Genomic DNA, 9,361 nt, shown 5'->3' on the forward strand with positions numbered 1-9,361 from the left:
TTGTTGTACTTCGTTCATTGAACATTTTATTTAGTCGATGGTTCGACATTGTTGTCCTATATTTATTTTCTACATAGGACATCTTGGAAAAGGAGCGTTCTGCTTCACAGCTATAGTGATTGGCAATGTTAAAAATCTTTAAAATGGTATAGCAGTTAGGGAACACGTTAATAAGTTTATTTTCATACATAAGCATAAAATGTCACTGCAAGAGGTGTAAGACTCAGACACAGATTGGAGTAAGTACGATTGTAATTGAATGCACTCATTCACTAAATGCTCGTCTACGTCATCAGGATAGTAATCAATAATAACATACAATAAAAATATATATTTTCGATATTTTTGTCTTACCGTCCATTAAAAATTTTTAATTTTTTGCTATATATCTCATAGACTTGTCTCCTTTTATTTAAAATCCATAATCCAACATCAACGCAACTTTTTAGCATTAATGCTAAAATCTTTCACTTGCGCCGTATAGTGAGATTTCACCTGTAGACTTATCTGAAAAATTTTGGGATAATGCATCTCTTGTTTATGTAATTGTAGTCTATTATTACACTGGTACTTAATTTTTTAGCTTTTTCGTCGTATTCCTGTAACATTTGATCTGATTGATGTCGTATGTTGCTCACAAAGTCTTTTAAAGAAACAATTAACTTGTTGCCTTCACAAATGTCTAAACCAGGGCTCTGTATTTTTTATTAACTAAATGAAATCTCTCCAAAACTTCTTCCCAAAAGATAATCAAAATTGCAGTTTCGAGTTTCGCCATTTTATTGAATAAATAAATAAATTTTGTGCCTCTTTCCGGAAATCAACTTTCTCAACCCGTTTTCTTCTAGAGCTCTTGAAAATTTTCATAATGTCATCATAATTATTTTTTAAGGCTTTGACAGCATCATAGTGGCAAGGGGCCATCTTGTCTGGCTTAAACTTTTTAACCTGAATTGCAATTTTTATTTCACGATTCAGCAGTTCTCACCTATGGGTCTATTGTTTTCGCGGGGCCTGGGGCCCCTTGTAACCTCAGGGCCCTGGGCTGCAGCCCAAACAGCCCATAGGTAGATCCGGCCCTGATACTAACATTTCCTAATAATTCTGCAAATTTAAAGCTCCAAAGACTTTTTTATTTTGAACTTTTTTTCCTAGTTCTTACCGTTTTATCCCAAATTTTGGAATAATAATTTTATTTATTTATTACCATTTTTTTTTTTTTTTTTTTTTTAAAAAAATTCTTCACTATTCGTTTTAGATCTTTCAAAGTAACTTTTATATCAGGCGTCTAAATGCAAAAAATACATTTATATATAAGCATTCGTCTATGAATTGACTGTTCTTTTAGTTTTTTTATGGATTTTCTTCTGCTTGTAGATACACGTTATTCATTAAAGTAGATAGAAACCGTGTGTATAGTATATTCTGCTCCTTCTCAAATATATTTAAACCAAATAAAATATATTTTTATTTCGACTTTTAGGGTCCAATAAAAATATATCCTAAAGTTTATACTAAGGATCCTTTACAAAGTAAAATATACGTATAGTAAAAAACAGTGTAGGTATATCTCAATTATTCAGAAGCTAACCGATGAAGGAGTGGAAGTGATGGGTATGAAATCCATTGGTGCTGCGAAGAATAAGTTTAAAGCGGTGGAAGATGATCAATTTGATGGCCGGTAACTGCAGCATTCTAGCAGTGCTTCAAACCCTGAAGTGAATATATTGACGGTGAAGCTATATACATATTTCAAAAGACATCGATGTAAAGAAATTTAGTTGTAAAAATTTAATGTTTGGTTTTTATTTAGAAAATAAGTTTTTTATTTATTTTATCGAGTTAAGTCATGACCTTTAAGCAGAAGCTTTTATCTCAATAATAAAGATTAATATACAAATAATTAAAAAATTTTTTTTTATTAAAAAATACTTCTCTTAGTCGTTTAATAAACATGTTCAACATTAAAAACTAAAATCTTTTTTTTGTAATGTACCTATAGCCACCAACAAAATTAAATTTCTAGCCTGTAAAATATCTATTTTACGCCGGCTTTTTTTTAGGTTAGAAACTTAATTTTGTGGGCGATTGCACAAGAAGTTGGGCAGTGATCAATTTCACCCTTATGATCAATTTGACCCCGAGATCTTTGAAAATGAATAATTAACTAACAAAAATATTTAGGTCAGGGCGAAATTCATAATTTTATATGGTTTCTTCAGTACGTAGATGCAATATGAAAGAGATGATCAAATTCGCCCCAAATCAAGTGTGAATTTGGTCAGCTCCTGCATTTTTTCTGAGAATATTTAAAATAATTTTAAAATTCTAGTCCTCAGAATCGCTATAGAATAATCTTATAAGTCATCTATATTTTTAAAAATAAAATATCTTACATTCAAAGTTATACAGGCCAAACAAAAAATAAATGATTAACATTTTGGTCTATTTTAAATAGATCAAAATTTTTTTTTTACGATTTTTGTTTGGTACATTTAGTTATTACAGTTATTTTTTTAACATCCTTAGTTCTGTTAGTGTTACTAATGTTCATTAAAGACCTGCACCTTACTTTTTTTTTGCATCTGAGTGTACATGATTTTATTAAAACAAGATATATTATATTTATATAAAAGTAACTCTCCAAATTCATCTCTTTATCCTAATAATTATTGTCCAAACGGTAACTAACTTCCTTAATTATGCAAGTGACAAATTGTTTCGCAGGTCGAGAGTCCTTGAACGTTGAACTAGACTATTACAAGATTCCATCGCAAATAATTCTCATTTCCGAAATATTATGTCGCATTCTATCTGGTTAATTACATCTCTTTGTCTAATTATTGTTTAAATTATCTAACTCTATTATTATAATTAAGATAAAGTCATAATTCTGTTGGGTATGATTTGCATTTCCTTGTCAATTAGTTTGTTGCATTACTTAAATAGTTTTTTATGGTATATTTTGATTTTCACCAAGTGGTATACACACTATTTTGATGTCGTAGATTACAAATCCGGACTTTTTTCCTGTCGGTCTCTTACCGTTTTTCAAAATGAAGGAAATAATTTCAACTTTGAATTTTTCTTTGACTCGGCCCATAAAAGTAATAATTTCACTATATTTTGTTATATTATGGACACCTAAAAGCCACACTTGATTGAGGATAGAAAAATGTCCAAAACTTTACTGAAAAACACTTTTCGTAACAAAATAACAAAGAACATTGAGACCAGATCGAAGTTTGACATTTCATATATCCTTCTTCCTCTCTCCTATGTAATGAGAGAGACAAATATATTCTAGGCCTAATCTAGAAATTTGAAAATTTATAACGTTGCCATATCTTGTATTTTTTCGGGTGATTAGGGATTTTAAATAAATTACCTATGATGAGGTCTGACAATAGTTAAATATACCTATTATACCTATATCCATAAAGTTACGCGGAAGTGTTTTGACTGCGTTGGTTTCAACTTCTTTGCAGAGGGGGTTAATCTTTTTTGGTATAATACAACAACAAAAGATTAACACCCTCCGCATTCAAGTTGTAACCAATGCAATAAAAACTCTTTCGTGCAACTTCGTGGTTATAAATAGTCAGATATATCTCGTTGGTAAAATAGCAGTTATGGGAAGGAGCCGTTCTTCTGGCGACCGCCTTTCGTAATCCCAGAATGAGCGAAAAAAAAACACGCTAAATTTAGGTTTAGAATTGACAACGTTGCTTTAAATGCCAGAAACACATAACCCAACATTTCAGATTGTTTACAAATTTATTTTTTGGCCAGTTTTCCTCTATTATGCATAGAATTGGTTAAAACAGTAACAGAAAATAGCAAAAGCATCATTGTGTATTGAATCCCTAACAAAATATGTGCCAGAAAACATTAAAAATATGAGAAATTAAGAAAAATTCGATGTTGAAATAATTTTTCGTTTTTCTGAAAAACTGTAAGAGACCGCCAGAAAAAAAAGTTCAGATTCGTAATCTACGACCTCAAAATAGGGTGTGTACCAATTTTGGTAAAAATCGGACGATTTCCAGTTTTTCCAATAATTACCTTTTTTTTGTACCACTGATTTGAGCATTTAGGTACGGTTCATATCAAATAAACTTTTAGTTACCTCACCGAGGGCGCGATTTTTAAATTAATTGTTGCCAACTAGGGGGATTCAGGTGCCATCACCAGAGACATGCACATGCGTTGTCACTGGAATATTAAAAAAAAATGTGCGCTCTGATGCGTGACTCTGATTGAATGATGAAATAAATGGAAAAAAATGAAGACTTTAACATGCTGTGCCTATGAAACAAAGCAGAATCAGACCCATGTTTGTATTAAAAATAAATTATATTTAATCATATTTTTTCGTGAGAAATCTTCCCACCAGAGATGGCAAATGTTTTTTGAAACACCCTGTATAATACATAATATAATTTTCGTTCACATCTTTAAACAACTTTGAATCCCCAGACAAATAGTCCATCAAATAGCTCTCAAATTTAGATATAACCTATGCAAATTCCAAATTGCTCTGCGGCCTCTCAAGAAACATAACAGCACATAACTTTATAGCTCTCCAGACCTGGCAATATCCATTCCGGTATTGGCGCCAAGCGAATCCCAATGACTCCCCTAATAACTGTCCAGTTCCGCTACTGCAATCGCATTGTTACTTTGGAGACGTAATTAAAGTCAGCAACAATAGATGTCGCGCATTAACTGACTGCGTTATTCAAAATAGCGCCATTAGATTAACCGGATTTCGATCGTACAGGCAGATTATTATCGTTGAAAACTAACTAGCTGTGCTTTCGGAATTGTGATTTCGAGTTATCGGTAAATTATTATCGAATTTTTTGGCTGGTTTATATGTTTTATTTCAAATTTAAAAAGAAATATCTGTATAATTACTTCACTTCTATACCAGGACTCCTTCAAATTAGTTTTTTAGGGTACCGTACCCAAAGGGTACAAACGGGAACTCTATTACTAAGACTGTCCGTCCGTCCGTCTGTCACAAAGGTCTATCTTATGAACTGTTATAGCTAGACAATTGAAATTTTTACAGATAATGTATATATGTTGCCGCTAGAAGAACAAACACTAAAAACAAAATTAAATAAATGTTTATAAATAAAAAAGTACTTTCACTAAACATTATCTTTTAAGGAAGAATTTTACATAGAGTCTTTCAAGTTAAAGCGTTAGGACTTTACGCTGCTATGACGTTGGAGCCGTAGTAAGGCAGGTTCGAATCCTAGTCAAGGCGACTTTTTTTAATCATTTTTTTTTAATTTTTACATATTTTTACGTCTTTATTATTGATTAATACAATTTTTAGTAATGTGTTTCTTCATTTTTTTTTAAATTACTTATGCGCACATTCAAAATTTCAGCTAAATCGGGAAAAATGTTTATAATAATATAGTGTCTAATGTTGTATAGATAATGAATGATACGTAACCCTTCGTGCGAGTCCGACCTGCCCAAGTAGCAAAATTACGTTGTTCAACGTAATCACAACGTCGCCAGGAGCAACCCAACGTTGCCGGACAACGTCGAAGCGACGTCTAAGCGTCCCATATTTGCACCAAAATGGTGGATGTTTTTAGGGTCGCTACAACGTCGTCAACGTTGGCGACGTTGTTTGAGGCGACGTAGTACGTCGTGTGCTAAAAGTTGTTTTTCATGTCGATTCGCGATATTTTGGTGTTAGAGTTAAAATATTCGTCGTCAAATATTACTATATTCAACCATGGGAAACCAAAATGAATGATGTATGAATTAGAAATGGAATATATTATGCTCCATTAAGAAATAACTAGGTGAATTTACGTTCGACAAATCTGCAAAGTTTTGAGATGTAGGCAATTGAAATTCATCAACGAAGATTAGTTTACTGTTGAAAGTGACCATGATACTTGGAAATATGACAAAACCCCTTTTTTGTGCTTCCTAGTTTAATTTTTAAAATTATAGTTTTACTTGGTTAACCTAACTTTTTTTGTTTAAGTTTGAAAAATATACGAAATCTATCAGGAAAATTAGTTTACAACCCTAACAGATACATTTTTAACGAAATTCGCAGTATTTTGTTGTTTCTGATATTTTATTCGATCTGTCCACAACGCCAGCAACAAAAAATAAATGGTATTAAAATGGCGGAATTGCCTAAGGCAACCTCTAAAATACCAATATAGAGCATAAGGTGCGGTAACCGACCTTTAGCTCACCTATGCCAACCTTTGGTTCAGAAATAGACACCTGCTTTGACGAAATAGGACCTCTGAACCCTACCGACATCTAGGAGGTAAATAACAAAATTCCTTCTTACAGTGCTCTTAATAAGGAAAAAATAGTAAAGAAGAAAGCTGGACATTAGATCAGTATTTCTATTTATTTATTGCTTTGAATAAGAAGACTAAGAAAGGAGCATGGGATATCCAATGATTCATGCATGGTGGGCGGAAAGGGCACCATAAGCTCTCTGGGGTGGGGATCATGACAGTTCTGTTTGATTCATTTGACACATTTAGTTGATTTGAAATTTTTGGATTTGTCAGTCTTTATGGAGCTTATTTTTATGTTATTTATTATTTATTCTACTGATAGTTGTATAAAGGTAAATCTAGATGGAAATTGTGTGGCAGAACTTAAATTAACAGTGACACTATCGCGATTTTTATCGAAAAAGAAGACTCTAAAATAGTTGGTTGTGTAGCCTGCGGTAGATCTCGGCAAAAATTGGTGAAATAATGAAACAACTTTTTCGCCTAGTAAAGTGACTATATAATATACATGCGTGTAGTAAACCGACCATTTATGAAATTCACTTAAATTAACTAAATTATATATTTTCTTGCATTTTAGCTTTTATTTATTACTTGTCAAAAAAGATTAGATGTCCAGAAATTTAGATACGTTAATTTGACTTAGCTGCTCAGTATTGGCGTATCGGATGTTTGTGTTAATAATTACTTATTATAACTTATCTATTTTTTATTAGAATTATATATTTTACATAACAATTTTAATAACTACCAACATTTATTCACAACGTAAAATAAAACAACAAATTATTATCTACCCCACGTCTACCCTACATCATAGTTTTCATTTTTAAATAAAATTAGAACGACACTGATAAACCGGAACAGTCGGCCATATTGGAGGCCCATCGCGGTGTACCTAAGATTTTTGATGCTCCTTCCTTAGTCTTCTTATTCAGATTTATTGTTAAAAAGCCGTACAGGAAGTATTGTTGATCTTACCACTCCACGTGCATCAACCGGCAGCCCTTTTATACCACAAGATGATAATCCTTTTAAAAGCTAGTTTACAGTTGAATGGGATATATTATTTTGTGCACTTCACTGACTTAAAAATGTTTTATTTTTTTTACGCTCGAAAGGACGTCAGGATGAATTTCAGTTGACTGCTCTTCTGGAGGATCATTATTCTCATAGTATTACTCTGTTGTATGGGCTTCAGGTGTACTGTTGTTTATTTCTATAGTATCCTTTGATGATAAGCTACCACTTGTAGCACATTGTGAGGATGTGGATTCATTTTTCGGACACTGTCTTGCTCGCTGACTTTCTTCAACCACTTTTTTCCCTTTTTCTGTAAAAAGTTGTCAGAGTATTATACTTTTTCTATCTGCTGGCTTTGCGCGTGGTACCACAGAAAAAAGTCTAACCAAATTGCTCTGTGACAATTACAGAGATTTTTTGGTTGAATTAGTAGAATGATTCACTTCACACAAGCAAAATCGATATCAACAAGTAGCATGATAGCAATGATCATTGATTATATTTTGGGAAGTTGCTTTGGAATTGGTTTAATGAAACGTTGTATTACGCAATTGGCATGTACTTACACTCGTAATATAAAAGTACGTTGCACAACGTTGTATTACGTTTGTTATTCTGTAGTACAATAAACATGCCTTCTGGCGACGTAATGACAACAGTATAAAACCCCACTTCTAACAACGTTGTGCTTTCAGCGTTTACCAACGTTAAAGATTCGAAATACAACTGTTTAAAGTGCGCGTGTGCGTTTGGCTGAGGGGTTTTGGGTATGCGTAGGGCAGGGAAAAGTACCAATTTCAACGTTCCGTAGTCAAAACTAGTCGGACGTCGGAATTTTGTTACTTAGGTGATATTCTGTAATTTCTAATGGTTGCGCTTGTGTACGAAGTAGTTCTAGACTTGGTTGCTCTTTCAATGCTAATCTTCGTAAGTTTGAATATCTGGTATGTTGAATAATTTCTGGTGTTTCTCTGTTGCTAAAATACATGGTTTGCGGTTTTAATATGTCTCATTTATATTTTTCAGTGTGAAGATAAATTTATGTAATGAACAATTAATTAGTACCATGTAACTTATCTCTTGTTTGTTTTGCATCAAAACAAATTCAAGTTTAATAAATATTTTTTTTTTTGGTTTGGTTTGGTAACGTTTTTATTGTTCTCTCTGTGTTCAAAATTTTAACCTACACATTACATGTAATTAAATATTTTTTATTAAATAGAGGGCAATTAATAGCCATGTTACTAAATTTTCCTATCAATGATATAATGTTTATTATAATAATAATTATAATATTTATTTGATGGTATAAATCATATAATATCTATAATGAAATCCTTAAGTGACTGACTCTTTGATTAATCGTCAAGTGCTCAAACCCCACTCACTTTTTGAAGCTCAATATTGGCATACAGGTTGATTCTAAGGTGTAGAGGTTCGATAAGAAGTTTTCGAAATTCAGTTCAGGGTGAACCACCCTCAAATATTACAATATTTTTATTTAAAAACATAATTTTTTTGGAAAACTCTTAAACACGCATGTTTTATTTTGTTTTTTTTGCTGTTTAAGATTTTTTAAAAATGTATACAGAATTTGTTTCAAAAATCACGGATCATTGATTAATCAGTCCCTGCTTAAGCGCTTTTTTTAAATACAACATCGCATTTTAAAAAATATGTAAAAAAAAAATAAAATAGCGTGTTAAGCGTTTTTCGTGAATAGGTGGTTTCTGTTCATCTAACGCTGTCTTCATTGATCGATAATCACTGCCAAATAAATATGATATCGTGATAAAACAACAGGTTATGACTGGTATATTGTTCATTATCGGATGTTGCATGAAACAATACGCATTCGAACGTAACTTAAGCTCGTCGTAAAACAAGGCCTTGTTGGCGCCTGTGGCACAACAATCATAACGTGCTCTCAATGACTGACATTGGCGTGATGGCATTAATACGTCTCTATCGTATGTTGTTGGTCTGTCACAAATGGCTGTCATATGGAGAAAAAAAGCAACTGAAAAATATGTGGAAGT

At 32.3% G+C, this 9,361-nt stretch overlaps 1 pseudogene; it reads right to left on the minus strand.

The window, feature by feature from the left end:
- The window catches only part of LOC115884536, a 44,049-nt pseudogene that overhangs the window by 22,022 nt on the left and 12,666 nt on the right, over nt 1–9,361 (minus strand).

This window comes from Sitophilus oryzae, unplaced genomic scaffold, assembly GCF_002938485.1.
Source record: "Sitophilus oryzae breed Bouriz unplaced genomic scaffold, Soryzae_2.0 scaffold_298_pilon_pilon, whole genome shotgun sequence".
Taxonomy (NCBI): Eukaryota; Metazoa; Arthropoda; class Insecta; order Coleoptera; family Curculionidae; genus Sitophilus; species Sitophilus oryzae.